The sequence below is a fragment of the Pinus tabuliformis genome, chromosome 4_1, assembly GCF_031772625.1.
Source record: "Pinus tabuliformis cultivar Carrire ecotype Pingquan chromosome 4_1, CPIR1, whole genome shotgun sequence".
In the NCBI taxonomy this organism is placed as follows: Eukaryota; Viridiplantae; Streptophyta; class Pinopsida; order Pinales; family Pinaceae; genus Pinus; species Pinus tabuliformis.
The window spans coordinates 41,307,078-41,331,426 of record NC_142303.1 but is presented as its reverse complement, the minus strand read 5'-3'; positions in this window follow the sequence as shown (position 1 = coordinate 41,331,426).

Genomic DNA, 24,349 nt, shown 5'->3' with positions numbered 1-24,349 from the left:
TGATGATAGTCAAATTTTTCAGATTTCAAAAGTTTCAGATGTCATAAGTAGTGTACAAGAAGATTTGATTGCAGAAATACAGGAAAATGATACTAAAGGTTTGCAACCGGAAACTTGATCTGAAGATATTGTTGAATAAGTGCCGGAAACTCATATTGTTGAGAGAGTAAGTCATCCTCCAGAAAATCAAAAAGATCAGTCCTCTAAAATTTTGTTTCCCGATGAGGAAGAAGGTCTTTGGACCATGGAGTTTGATGGTGCATTGGGTAAGGAAGGAGCCAAAATCGGCATGTGGATTCAAGGCCCTTTGCATCAGTCATGTAAAATTCCTCGAAATGTAAGATTAAGTTCTTATAAATTGGCTTTTGATTGTTCAAATAATGAGTCATAGTACAAGACATTGTTTGTTGGTCGTAAAATTCTGAAAAAACTAAGATCAAAGAGAATTTCAATTTATGGTGACTCCGAGTTAATAATTAAATAGGTAAAAGGGGATTACCAGGCCAAGCATCCAAGGATGCGAGCTTGTAGAAATGTTAACCTTGACATTCTCAAAACTTTTTCAGACTATACTTTATCTTTGATCCCTAGAACTCATAATATGATGGTTGATTCTCTTGCTACTGCAACAAGTATGGTTAAGATTCCTACCCGTTCAGGTGAGAAGTATTCAATTCATGTCAAACACCACCCGATTATCCCTAATAATATGAGATATTGGTAGGTGTTTTGGGACGATAAACAAATTAACAACTTTTTGCGGATGGAGGATGAATTTCTGAATTACCATATTGATGATACATGCAATGAATATGATCAGGAAATTGAAGCAACAAAGGTTGAAATTTGGGAGTTGAAGGACAATAACATTCCACGAGGTGTTATACCTTCTAGAAATCCCACCATGGTCCCTACAGAAACAGGTGTTGAGGATGTAAACATTGGCACAACAGATAAGCCCAAGATGGTCAAATTATCAAGGTCTCTATCTCCTGAGATCAGAAGTAAGTATATTGCTTTGTTGACAGAATTTTCTGATGTATTTGCATGGGACTATTTAGATTTGAAGGAGTATGATAAAAACATAATTCAACACACTATACCGATCAAGCTTGATCAAAAGCCATTTCGCCAGAAGCTAAGGAGGATAAATCCTACGTTGTTGCCATCCATCGAAAAAGAGGTAAATAGGTTGTATAAATATGGTATTATAGTTCCTATTAGATTTTCTGAATGGATGTCAAATCTCATTCCGGTGAGAAAGAAGACCGGGGAGATCCTCCTTTGTATCGATTTCAGAAATCTAAACAAAGTTTCCTTAAAGGACAACTATCCCCTGCCAAAGATGGACCATATCCTGCAAACAATAGTTGGATCTTCTAGAATTTCATTGCTTGATGGATACTCAGGCTACAATTAGATTTTAGTGCACAAGGATGATCAACTGAAAACAACCTTCACAACACCATGGGGTACATTTATGTATGCCAAAATGTCGTTTGGATTAAAGAATGCAGGAGCAACATTCCATCGAGCCATGGACATTTATTTTGCCAACGAAAAGGATGTTTTTCTAGTCATTTACTTAGATGATCTCACAATTTTCTCTAAAGCTGATGACAAACATTTACATCATCTAAGAATTGTCTTTTAGATATGCAAAAAATTTGGCATTTCGTTGAATCCTAAAAAGAGTGTTTTCGCCATGGAGGAAGGTAAGCTATTGGGCCACATCATTTCCAAGGATGGCATCCAGATTGACCCCGCAAGAGTTGAAGTTATTCAGTAGTTAGACTTTCTGAGGAACAAGAAAGAAATTTAGTCATTCAATGGGAAAATTAACTTTCTGAGGAGATTCATCCCCAACCTCGCTGAGCATTTGAGAGAGATGACAGACATGCTGAAGAAGGACAACAAGGTAAGATGGTCTGAAAATGCCAAAAAGTATTTCAATAGTGTCAAATTTTCATTATCTACTACTCCTACTTTAATCAGTCCCGACTATACTTTATATTTTATCATATTTTCATTTGCCTTGGAACATACTTTAGCAATAGTCTTGATGCAAAAGAAGGATAAAAAAATTGAACAGCCCATAGCATTTTTCAGTTGGACATTAAGGGATGCAGCACTAAAATACAACATTATTGAGAAGAAGGCTTTGGCTTTGGTAAAAGCACTTAAAGACTTCCAAGTATATATTCTGCATTCTCATACTATAGCTTATTTCCCAAGAGTAGCAGTAAAGGAGGTCCTTACCCAGACTGATTGAGAAGGTTGGAGAGGAAAATGGATAGCAACAATGTTAGAATATGATCTAGAAATAAAGCCAACAAAGCTCATTAATAGACAGAGTTTGGCCAAACTCATGGCTGAATCTAATTTGTATGCATTAGATATCAATCTGATCGCTGCCCTTTCCGAAGAAGAAGCAGAAGATTCACTAGTACAAGTGTCAGATATGTTCACTTCATATCCATGGTACTCTGACATAGTTTATGTATTGCAGCATTTAAATCCTCCACTGGAAGTGCCCAAAGGTAAAAGTAGATCCTTAAAATTGAAGGCTTAAAAATATTGTGTTCTTGATGGTGTTTTGTTTTGGAAAGATCCAGGTGGTGTATTGTTGAACTGTCTTGTTGAAAATTAAGCTAAGGATGTGATGACTGATTTCCACAAAGGAGATTGTGGGGGTCACCTCTTTTGGAAAACTACAACCATAAAAATCTTGAAGGTTGGGTTTTATCAGCCTACTCTTTTTTCAGATGTATATAGAACAATAATGAGCTGCCATGAGTGCCATACTTTTCAAGGGAAAAAAAACTTTTTCCATTGCCTTTGCAGCCAGTTTCGGTCTTGACTCCTCTTCAGTAGTGGAGTTTTTATTTTGTGGGAGAAATACATCCTTCATCATCTGCACAACATAAGTGGATCGTACAACCACTAACTACTTTACAAAATGCATTGAAGAAATTCTAACTAGGCAAGCCATTGATTCTTGTCTAGATTTGGTTGCCGACAGAAAATAATCACTTACAATGCTGCTACTTTCAATTCCAAGAAGATGGTGGAGTTCTCTAAAAAATACCATATTATGTTGGGGCATTATACCACTTATTACCCACAAGGGAATGGGCTGGTTGAATCCTCTAAAAAATCTTTGACTAACATCATTAAGAAATTTCTAAAGGTCAATAAAAAGAACTTGCACAAAAATCTCATTAATGCTTTATGGGTAGACAGAGTCAGTACTAAAAATCCATATGAATGTATCCTTTTTAGTTGGTGTACGGGGTTGATATTGTCTTTCCTTCATCCCTTGTTGTTCCCGTCATGAAACTTCTGCAAGAAGAGAGCAACGAACTGAATGATGTGCAATAGAGGATAAGTCAAATGATACATTTACAGAAAACTAGGGAAGAAGTATTTTAGAATACTTCGAAACTTCAGGAAAGGATTAAAAAGATTTATGACTGCAGGACCAAATAAGACAACTTCAACATGGGTGATGTGGTTCTTCGTTGGGATGCACGGAATGAAGAGAAGGGAAAACATGAAAAATTTGAAAACCTATGGAAGGGACCCTATAGAATCTCAACCTTCAGGGGGAAGAATGCTTATGTGTTGGAAGATATGGATGGCCAAATTTATTCAGGAGGAGCAATCAATGGTAGGCTTCTCAAGCACTACTACATCTGAAAAGTTTTGGAAATTTTCATTATCATTGTATATATCAATTTACATTTCATGTCAGAGTTTATAGTGGCTATTTTAGGAGTTTGAAGCCCGAGGAGAAGGCCATAAGACTTCTTGATCAGCTGTTGGTTTAAAGTTTGTGTTTTCTTTTTTCATGGTTTGTAAAAGATAGTCTGTCAATTTTCATATTCAAGTTAGGTTTTGCATTTTGACTCCATGCCCAATGAATAAGGCTACTAGGTCTATGGTGTTCTTGACACCTCCTATGGAGCTGCCATCCCCAGTTGGAGCCAATTTTAGTGTCAATCAGTTTTTCCTTCCACCAATGATAAATGTTCTCTTTAAGAATGTCCATTAGGGTTCAAGTTCAAGTTTTTTTCATTTCACTAGGTCTTCCATGCAAAAACTTTGGTCATTGGTTAGTGTGTCTAGGATTATTTCCACTCCTTCAAGATTTCCATGTCCGGTCACTACCATCACTTAGTTGGATGTGCTATCATTTAATATATCATCATCACCACTTCAGTCATGTCACCATGGTCTTCATTTTTCTCAGTACCTCCATTAGGTCATTAGGGTTTCACAATCACCAAACTCTCATTCCACACATAAAAATCCAGCAAAGGAGGAGTGGTAATAACCAATTTTCTTTAATAAATTTGATATCAAGTTTAATTTTATGTTTTCATATATAATAACTACTTTAAGATTCTAAGTTTCAAAGGATGCATTTCAATGTCTCAAAAAAGGGTTCAATGTCTCCAAAAGGCCATTAAGTGACCAAGTTTCAAATATCAAGGATCATAAAGTGTCGAGGGTCCTAATTTGAGTTTAAAAGGATAAGAGGAGTTACTTTCTAACTCATTTTCACTTTCAAATGTCCAAGCATAGCTTAGTTATTATCATGCAACAGGAAAACGTGGTGAAAACTGAGGGTTTGTTTCTCTATTCCTAGTGAAATGTGACCCTTTTGAGAAAATGTGACCCTTCTGTGCACAATTTGACCCTTCTGAAGTGAATTGCGACCTTTTTGAGTGGAGTGCGACCCATCTACCTAGAAGTGCGACCTTTCTGAGCCAGGTTGACCCATAGGGGTTTTCTTCTTGTTTTTAAGGATATTTTGGACTTCTTCAGACCTCCAAAGATCATTCAAAGACTCTTAAAGCTTCTGCACACACTAAGTGGGCATCTACACCATCCTTTCAAATATTTTTCTCACTATGAATTGATTGTTTCTCAGGGTTTCTCTTCAACAAATTCTTGGTGAATAGACCTAGCTTCTATTGATCGCCACTATCAGCTATCACCCAGAAAACCCTAAATTTAAAGTCTCCTATCATTCCACCACTCATTTTCCATTGAATTCATCAAACCCTAGCCTCCCACTACATTTTCACCTTGAGAAAAACTTCCACTTCAGTTTTATCACCATCAACTGACTAGTGTTTTACCATTCAACAAATTTGATGGAGAGTGAACAAGAGAGTGAAAAGAAAGTGCATAAGGGAGTACATCATTCAACGTTTGATCCATCCAACCTGAGAGAAATCAATGCTTCTCCATTTGCTCATAAATTTTTCAAAAATGTTGATTGTATGAAGTTTTGTGAGCAGGTTACAGAGTATGGTTCCCATGTCCCTTTGACAAGCATCTTTGCCCAAAATTTCAACATAGATAAAGCTGTCATAGCAGGTATTGAGTTTAGTGTCTCAAAAAGCATTATTTCTTCAGCCACAAGTATTCCAAATCATGGTGAAACCAGGTTTAAAGGCATGGAATTCTCTCTTGATGATTATACGATGCTACTAAAACCTAATGTCAGAGAGACCTACTAACATGTTTTTCCTTTTAGACATCTGCTTAAAAAGTATGCCCCTCTGATGATGCTTATCATGAAGTATTTTACATGTCAAAGCAGATTCTCTAGATTATATAGGTATCATGTTAGGTTACTTATGCATTTCACCTCTACAAGAACACTTAATTTGTGCAATTTTCTGTCTAAGGGTGTGGTGAAGATGATTGAAAAAATTCACACCAGGGGACAACCTAATATCACAAACTTGTTTCACCATAGCCTGATCAAGATTGTGGTTAGTAATTAGCTCTCAATCAAGCAAATCGCTTGGGAAACCTTTTTGGATAAATTAAAGATTTCTCTCGTCATTAGGCCCACTATTTCTCCTAGCAAAAGAACATCATCAAAGCCTAGGTTCACGAGGTTTATGAAGTATGTTTCAACAAGAAAGTAGGCAAAGGTTTGAGAGGCACTCAAACCTAAGGTAACCAAGACATATGAAAGAGGGAACAAGCTTGTGTTTGCTCCACATATTGTGGAAGGGGCCAAGCCTTCTACATCAACACAACATGGATTACATTTGCATGGTGAGGAGGCTATCCATCATGACATACAGATAATAGACTTGGAGTCCCAAGATGATAAAAAAAAACCTGAAACTAGCTGTCAGAGAGAAGGATTCTCAGATCAGGGAGCTTTTGGACAATGTGGAAAGAGGCAAATTTGTCATTTCCTTTCTTGAGCAAGAAAATGAGTAGTTGAAGGTAAAGCAACTGCTTCTAGAAAATTATTTGCTTAAAACTAGTATATAAGAGTCCAAAGGTAAAGCAATGTTGGGGCATGATAAGAAAGATGAAAAAAAGAGGTAGGTTGGGAGAAACAGACCTAGGACAAAGGGTCTCAAAGGAAAATTGTAGAAGGAAAACGACCAAAACCTACTGCATGAGGATTTGAGCCTTGGAGACAGAATAGCTATGAAGATCAGTGAAGACGGGGAATATTGGCTTAGCAAAGTAAATGACCATATGGAGAAGCTTCTTGACCTAGCTAATAGGGATAATTAGATGTTGAGGCACATGGGCCATCACTATCAAGCAAGGAACCAGATTGCACAAATCAGAATCAAGAGACTGAAAACAAAACTGAAAGAGGTCTAGGATAAGTAAAGGGGATCAAGAAAAAGGGGTAAGTGAGTGAAATTGGTGGCTAAAACATCCAAGAATGTTTAGCCTATCTTCCATAACAACCAAGGCACAAATTTTGAAATTTTTGGAGAAATTTGGAATTTTTTGAAATTTTGCAGGAAAAGGCACATAGAAGCGCCGCACTGAGGCACGACCCTTTTTCCCTAGACACCCAAATGAGTTTTTTTATACATGGATGGATGAATTATGATGAGTAAATGACAAATATAATCCTAATTTTGCATGGAGGATTCCCATTTTGATCAGAAACTCAAAAAACCTCACCTTTTTCACCTCTCTACCACTAAATCTGGACTGGCACGGTGCTTCTGAGTCATGTTAGGAGAATGCGTTTTTGGAGCCCTTCCCATGGGAAATTTTCCAAACTTCAAGATGATATGGAAACTAGATAGAAAAATATAGTTTACCATTCTTTTAGATTTCCATTGTGAATTAGGGAAGATACGAAAAAATGGCTTCACACAGGAGCGACCCTTCTACAAAATTTCTTGTTTTGGTGCATGTTGGTGCTGTTAGCTACCTATACCAATAGGTTTCATTTTTCATGATTGGCAGGGGAAGTGCCAATATGATCTACTTTGGTGATACAAAGATCTCATATTCTTGTGGAAGACACATATCTACAGTTGGTTAATGCTGTCCTACTTCTGAATGGGTGATCCAACAGTCTAAGCTGGGTCATGCCATGTTTCAATTTTTTGTTGTAGATTAGAAAAAGAAATCTGTCCAAATTGTTCAAACTTGGCAGATAAAGTAGTTAGGTAGAGAATGAAGGTTCCCAACTGTTTAATCTGGGGCCTTGGAAGTAATAAGGCTAGCCTTAGATAGAAAATCAAAAGAAAAAGCCAAAGGAATTGAAAAGGCACATAAGGGTTTGCAAGTCTAAGTGCACCCTCTTTGAAGTAACAAAAAATGCTAGGCAATAGAGTGGGTAGGTAGATGGGGTTGCAGAAGCATGATTTCTTTCATGTCACTGGCCTAAGCAAAGGAAACACATGGTGGCCAGTGCAGATCCTCCTATTCAGCAGTTTTGTAGCAGAAAAATGAGGCATGTCTAACTTCCCAATCACCCCCCATCACACTCTTTGCTAACATCCCTCTATCACCTTGGTTTATGAGAGAAATCAAACTCATTGATTGATCCTTGTTGCATAAAGAGCCACATTTCCTGTGTAAAAATCTTTTCATTTTGATCTACTCTCCTAACTAAGTTTGTTTCCTAATAAAACTTAGTCTTTGCTTCCTCTTCTCCATATCTTCCATCCAATACTAACTACTAACTCTATCTATACTTAACTCCCTATGTTCCCCTTTCCCTATTACTACAGCGCTATGGTGTATAAAACCCCAAAAAATGTATATATCCCCCCCCTTTGGCATTATAGCCATATGTCCAAATATTGGATAACCATGCAGAATCAAAGTCTTGTTAAGGATGCTTTGTTTAAAATCAGGGATTAAACTAACCCCTGGTTGGTTTAATAACCTAAACCCTACACTTTTTTCCCCTTACAACCCCTTCACAAAGCTTCACCCGTGCTATTTGCAAAAACATTGTGAAAACCCACTTTTTCCGCCAAATCAAAAGTTTTGTTATAATGCGCATTTTACACAAAAAACAAAGAAAATCATTAAAAAATGCCGCCGGGTCCTGCCGTATCGTCCTATCATTTTGGCAACCCGTCGCCTGTCGAATCCGGGCTTTCCCATCCGACAACCCATATCGATATCGGACCGCCCCCGATGGCGGTACTTTACCTCCCGAAAAATGTCAAACCATGACGTCAGGGCAGTGCCACGCGTCGCTCCCAAATCGTATCGGGAGGCCGCCTGCCAATACCACTCCCGTACTATAAGCGGTCCGATGGAACCGCTTACCGCCCTCCGTATACCGCCTGCCCACGTCACGTCCATGTCATGCCCACGTCATGCCAAGTCAGCGTCGCGTCAGCGCCCGGCCCGCCATCGCTCCGACCTGTCCGCCACCTCATCAGTCCCCGTGGACCACTCACAGGCCGCCACGTCACCCTTCCGTACCCGACCCCACCCGATGACGTCATGCTGACGTCATCCAAAAAACGCGCCAAAAGCCCAAAATGTCCATATTTTTGCCAAAATTCGCGTTTTTTCTCATTTTTGACAAAGCAACTATTGTGCTCTCTGCATGTATTTTACGACGTCCTCGCCGCCAACCTGCAACAAATTGACTTAAGGACCGTGGGCGCCCTCAATTCGCCTGCATTGCCGCCATTTCCAGAGTCTACCAGGTATTTACCAAAATCTCCCCTCCGCACCTGGTTTTGTGCATAATTCACCAAAACAAACTAGGAAGAGGAGAAAAACACAGTGAATTCCATAAATTCTCATGAACCAGTGCTTTTCCTCCACACTGTAAGCCCAATTTCACCTGCAAAACTCCCCATTGTGTCCAATTTCCACGAATATACAGTCTGTTTGCGCAGTCGCAAACTAAAAGCTCTGCTACACAAGTTCACCAGGAAAACAACTTTTTAGTCCCATCATTTACTCATTGAACCTTCTCAGGAGCATTTCAATTTGTTCTCACCATAATTCACTCTGTTTCCTCTGCAAATCACCCTGCTCTTGCAAAATTCACTGCCCTGTGTTGCTGTGCCCAGAAAATCAGGTTCAAATCCATTTCCAAGTGTTAGTGAACCATGGAAACACCAGTAGCATTGAACATTCCACCCTTGAATGCCCCACACAGAGAGCTAGAATGGCAGGCCCTGGGTGATAGAGATTACCAGATGACAGAAACACTCTCAATGGACACCAAATATAATATTCATGTACTCAATGAGCTGAAGGCCAAGCACCTCAGTGGAACTGATATTCTAGGGATTTGGGACTCCAATTTTCCCATTTATAACCTTCCTCAAGTCAATGTCCTCCTAGATTTAATTCATAGATGCAGTGCCAACTATGACCCATGTTAGAGAGTTGTCCTCAATTCCTCAGATTCAGTTTTGTTCCATATCACCCCTGAGGCTATAAATCAAATGCTGCACTTTCACACTAAAAATCCATTGACTTCTATTTCCATGATGGACTTGCTAAAGAAAGGAGGCAAGCTGTCTAGTGCCGAAATCATAAAGATTAATTAGCTATTCATTGAATCAGGCTCTCAAATTGTGAGGAACCCTCCTATAGGAAATGTATATTTCAATGAGTTGGGCAAATTGCTTGTGGATTTGATCAGCTATGTCCTGGGTTACAGATCAGCTGAGGATGCTGATGAAACCATTCTGGCAATGATGCCTATTTTCTCCCCTGGAAAGCCTCCTTCTGTTTACTATGATTATGCTGCATATATTGCCAATAAAATTCGTGAGCAATTGATGAACCTAGAGAGGGAAAAGGTGTTTAGATACACTTCATACATCTATCACTTGTTCCTATTTTATCAACCTGATAGCTTCCCTATTACTCTCAAGAAGTTTGATGCTCAGGGAAACCCAAGGTCTGTGGTATTTTGGACTTCAATCTTTCATCACACATCTTATTCACCATACAGCTACTGTGAATTCATAGACCTCTTTATCCATCCAGCTATGTCCTTGCTATTGGGTACCCCTCCTCCAAGATTGACAGATGAGATGCAAAGGATTCTCCAGCTCTCAAAGGCCTACAACATTGGGGATTGGTACTTCTACCAACACCATACAGTAATCAGAATATATGGCTGTGAATTAGCCCCATATAGGCTGCCAAGATATGTCCCTATGAGACTCTTTGCCTTAGAGTATTTCAAGCAGTTTGGCAATGCAGACATGGTCCATTTCCACAACAAAAACAAGAAGGTACAACTCAAAATCAGAAACCAGCTAGGCCCATTTCTTTATAATAAAAGGGAAGAAGGATGGAAAGAAGCAGATAAGATCCTAGAGGGCCTCCGATTGCAAACCAGTTTCCTCTAGTCACCCTATGACCCTAATCACTTCATTAGTCTTAGAAGGGTCAAATATAAAATGGCCAGCTATGATCATGTGAGGCTGCCCCACATTGAAAAATATGCCAATTTGTTAAGATGGAAAGAGGGCACATTAAAGGAAGCAAGTCCTAGAGAGGAAATACTACATAAAGAAGCAAAGAATCTTGAGAAAGAAGCTGACTTGGAAACTTGTGGGCAGGTTTCCTCTTCTTATCAAGTGCAACTTGGAGCAGCTGCCTCATCCTCTACAGCCCACCAGCAGGCAGCTAAAACTACTCCTCAAGCAGCCAACAAAGGTAAAGAAAAAGAGATGGAACAAGAGCAGCCACCCCCTATAGTAGAACAGCATAAGGAGCAGCCTAAATAGCAAGAAGAAATGGCTGAAGCTCCCATATCTATAGAGCAGCAGGCTCAAGAAAATGTGCCTCCTCGGCAAGAAACAGTAGTGGAGGCCTCGGTGCTACAAACTCTAATAAATGAAGAAAGAAGCAGGAAGAGGGATAGAGAGCAGGAAACTCCCCTCACTACATCAACAAATCAAGGGGAGAAAAGGCAGAGATTAAATCCTCTTTCTGAAGAGGAGATGCCTATTGGGCAATCCTTGGGTATGGGCCCCCCTAGCATGAAGGCATCTGGCAATTCCTTTCAACAAGAACAAGAAAGAACACTGGGAGGAGAGGTCAGCTCCTCAAGCCAGCAAAGGAGAGCTGAATCAGGCATAAAGCAGCAGTTTATCAACATCAAGAAGAGAAATGAGCCAGTCAGGCTCCAACTGTACAATCACTTGCTTAAAATGGCTCCCACAAACCAGCAGAGGCTTATGTCAGCATATGACATAACAGAGGGGAAAATGACTATGATTCATTTCATGCCTACTATGCTGTAGCCACAGTCAGCTGTAGATTATATAAGGACCAACCTGGAGGTACTTGCAAAGGACATCCACCCAATGGACCAGATAGAACTTCACAAGCAAATGGGTGAGATGGTTTATTCAACTCTTGCAGACAAGACCTTCCTGGCACACAAATTGCAAAACAGTCTGCATAATACAACTGCTCAACTTGAGTTGGAGAAGGCATCCTCTCAGGCCAAAGACAACAAGATCAGGTCTTTGGAAGATATTATTATAGAGCTTGGGCATGACCCAAAGGATCCCAAAGCTGTACAGGCACTGCTAAAGGAAAGAGATGCAGATATAGCAGCTTTGAGGAAGATGGTAAAAATTCCAGCAACCCTTCACCCTCAAACAGAAGAGGTTGCTCAGCAGAGGAAGGACCAGGATGTAGCAGCCATGATGCTAACACTACACAAACAGCTGGTACAAACAGAAGGGAAATTGGTAGAAACAGAGGCTACACTACAGGAAGCCCTAAAACAGAAAGAGGGAGGCCAGACATCTCAGCCCCCTCAGCCAGTGATCAACCTTGAGGAGCCCCCTCAAATTATCACTCCTCCCACAAGACAGATAGCTGAAATAGGTCCATCAACATCAGCACTAGCAACAACACCAAAAAAGGCTCCAAGCCTTGATATGCAGAAGATGATGAAGGAGATTCAAGTTCTAGAGGCCCAGATGGCTGAACTAAATGAGGCCAAGGAAAAATTAGCTACTGTTAATGAAAAATATGATAAATCCAAGCAAAGTGTAGCTGAAAATGCAAGAGAGGTGAAGGCTCTTAAAGAGAAGATAAAAGAACTGGAGAAAGAGCTCTCTCTTGACAAAGTGGTGGCTGAGATCAAGAAGGTCTTGTGGGCCAATATCGGTCAATCCATAACAGACCAGTGGCAATACATAGAAACCATTCATGAGCACATGGAGCTCATAGGCAGGGCACACAAGGAAAGCCAAAGAGCAAGGGCATCTCTAGGCACTATGCCTGAGATAGCCAATAGGATGATAAATGTCCTGAATAACCTCACAGGTCCTCAGCTGGCAACAATAGGAATCACCAATAGAACTGACACCATCTTACTGATAAAGAGGGTCCTCACTTTGAGAAATTTGGTGCAGACATTGGATAGGATATGCCAGGAAATGCAAACAGAGGTGAACAAGTTCACAGAAAAGTTCACAGCATTATACAACAGAGGCCTTCCCAGCCTTCTAAATAGTGCAGGTAGGTTGCTGTCACATGAAAACTATGCAAAAAGGGTGAATACATTTGCCACAAATCAGATCACAGCAGGATCAAGTACCCTAGAGGAAGCAGGGCCTGCATCTGGGCAGAGCCTCTATGAGAAAATAGAAAACTTATTTTTTATCATGAATGAAATCAGACATCTGTTTGAAGTGCCTCCTAATTACTATAAATATACTGAGGCAGATGAAACACTAGGCACAATTTTGAGACATCAGTTGCCTAGACAAGAATGGTGGACCAACATGATACAAACATTGCTGTGAACAAACAGGTCTTCATCAAGGATTTTCATCAAAATACCAATCAACAGGTTCAGATAGTTGTCATATTTACTATCACTGGAGAAGAGTGGACTGAGCCAACTCAGCAAACCAATTCGGCCACTAAAGAAACATTGACAGATGTGGATGCAGGGCCGAGAAAGCTACAGCACGACAGGACACTAAAGGCATATCATTCAGAATTAATGCAGAGCGCTCAACCGACTCAGTGGCTTCCAAAAGTCAAAAAGGTTTCTGACAGAACCAAAGGGTATTCATTGTAAATTTAAGATAGCAATAACTTTCTTATCTGCTATTCTTAAAGTTGGTGAACGCAGTTATTGAGTAAATGACTCAGTGTTCAGATATTTTGTAAAAAATGATTGTATATATTTCCCCTCGCATAAGCTTGCAGGGGTTGTTGATTTGATGGAATTTCTAAAGTTCTGAGTTGTTTTCTTCTGGTGTGATTGCTTACTGCTGCAGGATTCCTACATATTTCATGGCACAATAAGTTTCTTGAACTCTCTTGTTATGTATTTCATACTTTCGTAATCCTTTCATGCTCTATATATCGCAGTTTAATAGCATAGAAAAAGAATAGTTTCAAGATTTGTTCATTGAATACCCTGAACTCAATCTATTTTGTTATGAATGTATTCCTCTAGTATTAGTTATGAAAGTGTAATTCTTAATTGCTTCACCTTCAGACTAAAACTCCACAGTGAGTATTATCTAGGAATTCGAATCTGCTCCTGAGTGATATATCTCTTCCTCACTTCAACAGCTTAGTGAAAAAATCTTAGTTGCCTTTCACTGGCTAGACATATTTCATCTTCACAATTTTAAGTTTGTTTCATGATATATCCATAAGGCCCTGCAATTTTAACAATCCTACTCAATATCTCAAACAACCCATAACCACAGACTCCATTGCCCAATGGATTGAAACCCTATGAAGACCTCATCTCAGCTACTGGAAGGCATCGTTCAACCAAAACTATAAGCAAAACTCTCACCTCATAACTAGCCTAAGATCACAAAAATAAAGCTAAAACTGAAAGAGAGAGCCCTCTCTGATTGCAGGTGGGCTAGAACCTGTAATCCAAAGCTTGGTTGGTGGTTACCCTGGTCGTATTCCCTCAGGAGTCAAAGGGAACAACCTGGGTGTTAACATAAATGGTGACTCCACTGGGGACCTGAATGAACTTTGTAACCCCCTTGTCTGATTCTTAATACTGTAGATAAAGCCTGAGTGACAGCCAGATAGCCTTGGAAACTGCCTCTGCTTTGCATTTGCAGGAGTATATAAAAGCTGCCTTAGTCAATTTTTATTCAGTCTCAAGTTCCATACAGTTGTGCTATACCTGATCAGTCCTTGTCAAAAATCACTATCTCTCAGAAAATTCTCTTAAAGAAAATCTTAGAAACTGGCTCCTAAGAAGAAAACTCGCCATACAAGATCAAACCCAGATCATGATCCATCACCTGAGTTCCAAAATCCAAACTTGATTTCAAGAATCCTTAAGAGACACAAATTAGAGGGGACTCTATCATATTCAAGTTCTCAAGCGGCATCTCAAACCAATATTCCAACCCCTGCTAAAGTTTCTTTATACCCTCATACCACAATTCCACAACCTCCTAGTTCTTCATCCACTTCACAAGGTATCCTTTCAACCACTCCATCAACTACACATACCCCTCTCATCCCCTTTCCTCCACTTGTCCCATTTGTTCCTATTTTACCTATTGTCCCACCAAACATGGCTAATAGATATGCTCCACTACAGTTACCTGCCAATCCAGGGCCTATGCCTCAAGATTACCAAAGCAAGATTTCATATTTTGATGGTACTGGCTCTTATCCAGCCCTTCAACATACTAAGAAAATGCAGGACTACTTTGAAAATTATGAGATAGATGATGATGGGGTTAGTATGAAAATTTTTGTGCAAAGCCTAACAGGAGATGTAAGATCATGGTTTAGATCACTCACAGCAAACTCTATAGCTGGCCCCGAGGCCCTGTATCAAACCTTTATCAAAAGATGGGAGAAGAAAAAGGACCCACTTCATATTTTATCTGAATACAATACTATCAAAAGAGGTCCCCAAGAAACTGTCTTGGATTATTGTGCTCGGTTCAACAATGTCTATAATGCTATTCCTCAAAGTCTCAGACCCCCACTTGACCTAGCTCTATACACCTTTCCTGATGGGTTTGATTCAGATATGGCATAACAATTAAGAGAAAGAGCTCCCCGAACTTTAGCTGAAATGCAAGACATAGCAGTGAGTGTAGAAGCCAACCTGATAGCTAGGAGAAATAGGACTAGAACTGAAAGAAAGACTACCTTCAAAGAAGAGCCTTTAGGTTGGGATCAAAAATTAGATGCAATAATCACTGGTATGCATAGATTAGGTGACAGAGTAGAATCAGTTGAGAGGAAATCATCATGGGAAGCACCACAGAATAATCCAATCAGGAATCCTGATTTTAGAAGAAATCAAAATCCTAATGTTGGCAAGGCCAGCCCTGAACCAGAAATTAGACCTCCATTCCAAGAAAACTATGCTGAAGCATCCACTTCTAATGAGCAGATAGATGATACCCATATCAATTTTATGGGCCTAAATGATGATCAAAAAGTTTTTCTGAGTCAAGAAGATCATGAAGAGGAAGACATAAGCCAGTTCCAAACTAGATCAGGTGAATCATTTGATTTCAAACAAGGCTATGACAACTGTTTTTGAAGTTCATAAACAATACAAACTAAGAAGCAGAACGGTAAATGTGCCACAGCCTGAGAAAACAAAGGATAGCCTACAACCTAGGAAAGCTATTGTCACAAAGCCTACTAACAAAACTGATTCAATTACAAATGAAGTAATAGTTGAAGAGGTAACAGAACCATTTCCCTCAAATCAAGAACCAAGGGTTACACCTCCTTTACAGCACAATCCAAGTAGCACTTTCCAAAAGATGAGCAAAAAGGAAAAGCCTCAAGATCAAAATGAGAGTCAAGAAGAAAACTCTAAGAACTCAATTGAGAGAGAAAAGGTTGTTAACCAGAACACTAAGATCCAATCTGAAAAACCTTTTGACTTAGAAGTTCAAATTGGTAAATTGAAGATAGCCATTCCTCTTTCAGAGCTAGCCAAGCATAACATTTACAAACAACAAATCAAGAAGTCCCTTCAACTCACTCATAATAAAGATGATGTCAATGTGTTGGATGACACCCCAGAACTACTTTTCGGTCCAAAGGTTGATGGAAAGACAACAGTTACTGGAATCCTACCTTTTCATGTCAGTTTGCATGTTCATGATAAGATATTACACAATGCAATGTTTGATTCAGGCGCCTCCCATAACCTGATGCCTAAGGCAGTGTTGTGGGGAAAAGTATCCGACTCGGATGACCCTATCCCTACTCTAAGGGTGACAGTCCTTAGCAACAACTGAAAGTAAAGCTTTGATATTTTCCTTTATGAAAGTACAGAGAAGGAAGAAAAGATTGACCAACCGGTGTCTTTCTCTTTTGTCGATCCTGTCCTCTCTCTTTGTCTCTTGTTCCCAACTCCTTGCTCCCTTTGCCGGTCCAGCTACACACAGATCCTGCACAAACAAGAGAGGGAAACTACAAGAAACATGTACTCATAACTGATGCATGGATTAGAGTGAATCAGATATACAAGTAAATACAATACATCAATGCAATACAAGTATATAGGAGAACATTCAAAGCTTTATTGATAGAAGTAAAAGGGTTCTGAGAAGGTTACAACCATCAATGGCTCCAATCCAGTAGCACCTCCCCAGCAGCAAGAAATCTCCTCTTCACCTCTATAAAAGCAATCACCCAATAGCTCTAACTATAAACCAACAGCACCTCCTTGCTTTGCATAAAATTCCAGCCTCCTTAGACCTCATAGAAGAGCTCTATATATAGGATAGAAGAAGAGAGGATGAGTCAGCTTGAGACTGACATAAAGCTGCCTTGTGTCCTCTCCCTCTTCAGTTAATCTTTAGTTCTTGAGTCCACTTGGAGATCCCTGCTTACACATGGAGATCAAGTACCTCTTACTCATCACAGGGCGAATCCCTTGAACCAAGTGTCAGTTTGGAAGCTTCCTGGGCAATTGACACCTTGCAGAATGACTGTGCCACTTGGCCAATCTCGCCCAGCGCAGGTAGCCTTCATTGGAGTTGACTTTCAGTGCAGGTACAAGGAGGAGCAGTTGACATTCAGCGCAGTTGCTCAGTGGGGCAGCTGACATGATCCAAAAATAGCCTGTTTTTGAGTGTTTTCAGGTGGAGAACTGATGGGAAGTGCTGTGGTTCGCTGACCTTGTTCTTCTAGGGGTAAGAACAACATGTTTAGGGACTGAGGATCCCTGTAATTATTGACATTTCATGCTCCATGCTGCGAGGCACAAAAATTTCTATAACAGTTTCCCTCTAAAGTATGAGGCCATTTATCGGGTGAAATGCTTTATCTAGAGGGTTCGAAGTTCATTCCAGTGCTGAGGAGGCGCCCTGTAATACAATACAATACAATACATTATTTTTCATTCTGTTTTCATGATCTGGCTGAGGCGGGCATTCCCATGCTCAGCTTTATAAATACATTTTGGTACATATAACAGACGATCGTCTGATGGTAGACTGATAATTTTCTGCTGAAATTATCATCCTTTGAATAGGATGATCATCTGCTGTAATGATGTACATGACAAATGCTTTTATATTTCCTGAATATATATCGCAGCCCGGATGGATGAAACTAGATCCGGGGTCTTCAAACTCGTTCGATCTTCACTCTAAGTACAAGTCGATCCATGTGAGAATTGCGCTGAAGTCGAACATGGAAAGACATCGCTTGATTACCGGCCAATAATGAAAACCGTTAACAAGCGCGAGAGGAATCACCGATAATGATAATGACCCTCAAGGTACTGCAGTACAATTCACGTGGCGTGAATAAAGGACTTGGCGTCGAACGCCACGCAAAATCTTCTGGTCGAAGGTCATTGATGTATACCTGTCGCCGGAAGTGAGAAACTTGCCATTGAGGCATGCAAGCTTCAAAGTACTGATGGGGGTGTTCCTAGATCAACTTCTTGGATAATGAGCTGAAGTCGACAAGAAGCGATCCGTCAAAGGAGGGCCTTAATGAATCCCACATCAATGACACGGAACGGAGCTAATGATTTTAGTGGAGGTGAAAACAAACTGTGACATATGATTCAGGGTGGCGATCATGAATGGATGAAGGATAATGTATGGCAGTGGATGGGACATGGTTGACACTTTCAGAATGACCTCTCTTGAACATATAACGACACTGATGCGATGGATCGGTAGCATTACCCCAAATGTGGATGGTTTGGCGAGGACCATGGTGATGAGACCGGTGAATGAAACAACCCAACCCGATGTGGTACGGAGGAAAAGTGTCATGTTCAAGAGCGACTTGCTACCATTAGGCTTTGATGTTCTCCCAATTTTTCCCCAGTCATTTCTGACCAGTACCTCTTTATTTTTGTCAAGCTTGAGGAGGATAACATATGCTTGTTCTATAACCTGCCCTTCGGGCAAGCCCATCGCTATGATTTAATGAGCTTAGCGATAGGGAAACTCGTTCTCGTCTAAAGACAAGTTTGTCGCTATTTAATGAATTTAACGAGTCTAACGACAAGGATAACTCCGTCCTTTTCATTTTTATAGAGTCTGAAAAGGTACATAAAGTTAACTCCATAATTCCTTTTTCGTCAGCTAATCCCTTAAGTCCGAAAAAGTATAAAACAATACAAAAGGGATGGGTGTTCGGTACTTTTAACGAGTTGAACAAGACAAGCGCTTGATCTTTTTGTGCAATAATCCCTCAGGTCCAAAAAGATTAAAATTTAGAGGAGGGATAGCTTTTCCGGTCGTTTAACGAGCTGGAAGGCCAAAACTCGGCAAACTTTTCATATTTTACGAGTCAGTGAAAAGAGCTCAAAGAAGACTCGTCTTTTGAGAAACGAGTGATAAACAGGGATAGCAGTTGATTCCAGGTACAGGTTGGAATTTTCCAATCACGGCAGTGTCACAAGGATGGCTAGGTGAAATCACTCTTCGCAGCTGTTTGTCAAAAGAGGTAAACACACAAATGGAGGTGAATGATCGGCCAAATGAACAGTGGAGGTGACGGTGCACAAACACGACCAAGGCTTTTATGGCTGATGAATTTACGATCTCAAAAGGTTATTTACCGGTTCATCTTTTCTGAATGAGCTTGAACTCTAAAGGAAAGCCTGCTCATAAACTTATGTTTATTTTTTAACGAGCATGAACTATGTGCTAAAACTGCTCGGATCTTGCGTTTATTTTTTAACGAGCATGAACTATGTGCTAAAACTGCTCGATATACCAGTCATAATAAGAACGCCTCCTGTGAGATAACTATTTTTTAAGGAGCTTTATCTCACGAAGCTATGCTCCAATTTTGGCAAGTTTTTACCTTTGCCCCACAGGCTTTCTTCATGCAAGGTCGGAAACGGCTAATCCTACGAGTTTAAAGGGTTAGACCTACAGGTTTAAAGGGAGGACCTAAAAATTTAAAAAAATAAATAGTCGTCCCTTGCTTACATTCCAAAAGTTTGCATGCCCCCAGACATAGGATAGAATTTCGAGGCTGCCCCTCCTCTCCCCTACCTCTGCTTTTCTTTGGGTGTTCACAGCTACTTGTCATCTTGCCAATCTAATGTTAACGATACTAGTCTTCTCGTTATTTTAAGGGGTCTTATGCGGTACTCAGGCTTCCCGTCGGCCCAACTTTTAACGAACAGCTATTTGTGACAAGAGAAGAACACTACTCAAAGACAAAACATTGGTATTATTGAGGGAGGCTTGCTTCTTTCTTATTATCCGAAGAGGGTTCTATTCGCTGTCGCAAATCAATCTCTTTCTTCGGCGATGTCTAACATTAGGTTACTAAAGATGGTGACCACCTGTTGTAGCAATAGAATCTCTTTCTTTGGAGGCTGCCCCTACTTATCCTTCAAAACATATGTTTTAATGGGTGAGGCTTGTCTTCAAAGATGGTTACTACTTGCTACCGCAAATGGTCCTCATCCTCGGTATCCTGATTATCTAGACAAGGGGAGCGAGAAGCTTATTATCTCACTCACATAACTTTGACAAAAGAATATTATTCTAGAACAACCCTCTTTTCCTTCTTTCGGACGGGGTCCGGACTAGTCATATTCTTCTGTGGAAATTCTACCTTATATCCAGGGTTTCTTCTGTCCGAAGCAGACCAGGGTGCATGCCCCCTGGGTCCTAGTCTTTCTTTCCGAATCACTCGCACTCATCAGGAAGGAGGACTGGGGGTGGAGGCGTATCTTGAGTGAACAGACCATTTAGGATTGGTATTTGACTATTTGCGATGCGAGATCCCGGAAATTAAAGTTGGTCTACGAGCTTGACCATCCTTCCTTTGTGTGGAAAACACATTACTCTAAAGAGTGAGGAGACTATCGCTCCCATGCAATAAATATAGTCGCGTCCAAGGAGTAGGTTATAATCCAAGGGTCCTTGAACGACCAACACGTTCATATTAACGGTCTTCCCTTTCAATGTAACAGGTACATTGGGGAGGATTCCTAATGGTCGACTGGTTCCTTTATCAAAACCTGAGAGATTTCTTAACTCAGGTAAAAGCGCCGGGGAACCCAGTGCTTTCCAAGCAACAGAGGAAAGGATACTCACAGACGCCCCTTCATCAATGATAGTACCAGCCATAATCATTCTATAGATCTGGACAATGATTCTGAATGGTATACTGGCTGGTAACCGGGGTCTGCCTAGTTGATTCCAATCAAAGGATACAACCAGGTTGCTTGGTGGTGGGACCGAATATACGGCCGGGTATGACCCTGATGATGTTCCTTCCTGCGATAAAGGAATGGGCGCATTGCCCTGACGCTCATCAGAGTCAGTGCTAATGAAAAGAACCTGGATGGTGTCATCCTTATTCTCTTCAGTGAGGGTGTCGCATGAAGATGACTCTTCGGCGACGGTGTCATTTGAAGATGGGTCTTCAATGACAGAGTCATTGGACGATGAAACCTCTGAAGGAAGAGCCGGGTCAACTGCCGTATCAACCTTAAGACTTTCGTCTGGTCTGGATTCAGTAGGTTCATTCTCAATGACCGACACTTCAGCTGACCACTTGGGCGGGTCAGCTGGATTTTCAACTATCAAGGGATTAGGCGCGAGTTTTTGGTATCCAGGAGGAAGTCGTAACGGTGAAACCGGACGATCTTCCAAAACTCTCTTTGCCTCATCTAAGAATGGACATTTGTGGATGGCATGCTTGCCTTCACACAATACACAGGGTGATCTTGGTCTCCCTCTTCGTCCTTCACTCTCGCTAGTTGACGGACTGCAATCAACATGACTATCAGAGGTTGATGCTACCGGATTGTGCAACCTTGGGGACCAGTCCTTTAGTATCCAGGGAATTAAAGGACAATCACGATGGAAGTGGATCCCTTTGCAAATGACACATGGCGATTTAGGCCCGGTCGGTGCAGTGTGTGGGTTTTTGTCAGCTGTCTTCTGCTTGCCCCCAGTTGCCTTCGCCATAGGCTCCTTCTGCTTCTTTTCTTTCTTCTTCTTTTCCTTCTTCTCCTTGGGAGGCTGACTTTTGCCAGCTCTACCTCGCGAAGATGAAGGATCAGAGGAAGTATCGTAAGAAGTGGAAGGCTGGTGGGTAGTTCTAGATTGTTCTGACTGTTGATTTGACTGCTCAGGATTAGTGGCGATCTGGACTACATTAGTTGAAAAGAGCCATACAGGGAGGCCGATTGTCAATCCTGGAAGTGACAATGTTGCCATATGAGGCGCACCAACATCTCCCCAAGAGGAGAAGGGATTTGGACTTCCGCCAAGGTTGCTTCCTTGGTTGGTGGGCTCCATACTTTTCAACTGAAAGATCAACGTGGGAATAACAGGTGATTATGTTCCGCTTAAAATAAATTTTATTAAGGACGCTTTTAGACACAAACTTGCTTTTTCATGTTTTAAGAGTCGAGAAAAAGCTAAAGATGACTCTAGTCGCCTTTGATGTATTAATGAGCCCGAAGTGACAAATGCTCGGTTGGACTTTTTCAGTTATAGATTTTGAAAAAGGCCAAAAGAAATTGCTCTGGAGATCTAGGCAGAGGGTGTGCCAAACCTTTCGCGAAACCACAGAATACGTTTTACGGTACGGGTGGTCGATCTTCGTGAATGCTGTGTTCACTGCATCGCGATCAGTAGGGCGGCCGACACGGCTTCCTAAGGATAAAGGATAAATGCCTATAGGGGTCTCCCAATATACGCGACGGTACGTGGGAGCACAAGTCTGTATTAGTGCCACCGACTCTCAGGAGGAATCACCCACCTTCGTAGAGATCGACAGTCACTATGTTTAACGACGCCGGAACACGTCTCTACCTAGACCTCTAGATGTTTGTGTTATGTTACAAAGCGTTGTTATGTAAATTGGGTTTATTTTAATGTTGATCTTGCTTAGCAGTTTGCCTTTAAGGATCGCCACGAGATGTATATATACAAATTCCTAAATGCAATCTAAGATGAGAAGCACAACTTTTCAATCTTTCAACTTTGAAAACCTTAATCTACTGAGGGAAAAGAAAGACACCAACTTTTCTCACAGATCATAGAACACACACTAAAATGAAAATTTTCCTAAATCGTCAAGCACACAGTCAAATGCAAAATGCACAATGCATGTATTTCTTTTCGTTATCCTTAATGTTGATGTAAGACAGAAAGGAAAACTGTTGTATAACTTTTGAATCTAATTTCAAGAAGAAGTAAACAAGCTTGTCCAAAATCAGAAGACACCTTAAGATCGACTTGTTTAGACACTGGAAATGTATAGATTCAAACCATAAAATGAAAAATAAACAAACTCAAACAACCATGAACAGTAACAAAACTAGCTCTTAAGATCACAAAGACACTTTTACAGTTCAGGATCTAAGAGGCCACAGCTATACTGGTTTGCTTTTCACAATGGGAAACTGTAACTGAAGCAAGAAATACTGAAAGAATGATCACAGTTTCATCACACAACTGAGGCAGAATAATGTCAAGGAAAGTTGGTTTACAGCAAGTACAATGACAAGCAATCAGTAGAAAAATAACAGTGAAAACAGGGCTAAGACACAGTGGGAAACCTCAGGAAGACATAGCCTAACTGGATCAGCGCAGGCTCTGGTCTGTCAAACTGACTCTCAGCGCAGTTCCCGAAGGGTGTACCTGCGCTGAAATGCAGACTGCCTGTGGACAGCCTGCACTGAGACACGAGAGTTGCGTATACAAGGATTTCCGGGTCATAAAAAGCTCAAAAATGCATTGTTTTTGCTGAAATAAAAAGATATAGGTCAAGTACAGGCTAAGGGATGATCAAGAGGATGAAAAGCTATCACAAAGAGTACAAGAGTCTTTTGTAGATCAGCTCTTCAAATCATGAATCTGCTCAGAAAATGAGCAAGAGTAGCAGACCCTCTACTTCGCTTTTGATATAGTCAAAAGCTTTTCGATTCGGTACTCTTTGGTTTAGGAAATGAATAGCAAAGATAATACAAACACCAACAAGATACTAGGCTCCCCAGTGGAGTCGCCAGTTTGTTGTGGGGAAAAGTATCCGACTCGGATGACCCTATCCCTACTCTAAGGGTGACAGTCCTTAGCAACAACTGAAAGTAAAGCTTTGATATTTTCCTTTATGAAAGTACAGAGAAGGAAGAAAAGATTGACCAACTGGTGTCTTTCGCTTTTGTCGATCCTGTCCTCTCTCTTTGTCTCTTGTTCCCAGCTCCTTGCTCCCTTTGCCGGTCCAGCTACACACAGATCCTGCACAAACAAGAGAGGGAAACTACAAGAAACATGTACTCATAACTGATGCATGGATTAGAGTGAATCAGATATACAAGTAAATACAATACATCGATGCAATACAAGTATATAGGAGAACATTCAAAGCTTTATTGATAGAAGTAAAAGGGTTCTGAGAAGGTTACAACCATCAATGGCTCCAATCCAACAGCAACTCCCCAGCAGCAAGAAATCTCCTCTTCACCTCTATAAAAGCAATCACCCAATAGCTCTAACTGTAAACCAACAACACCTCCTTGCTTTGCATAAAATTCCAGCCTCCTTAGACCTCATAGAAGAGCTCTATATATAGGATAGAAGAAGAGAGGATGAGTCAGCTTGAGACTGACATAAAG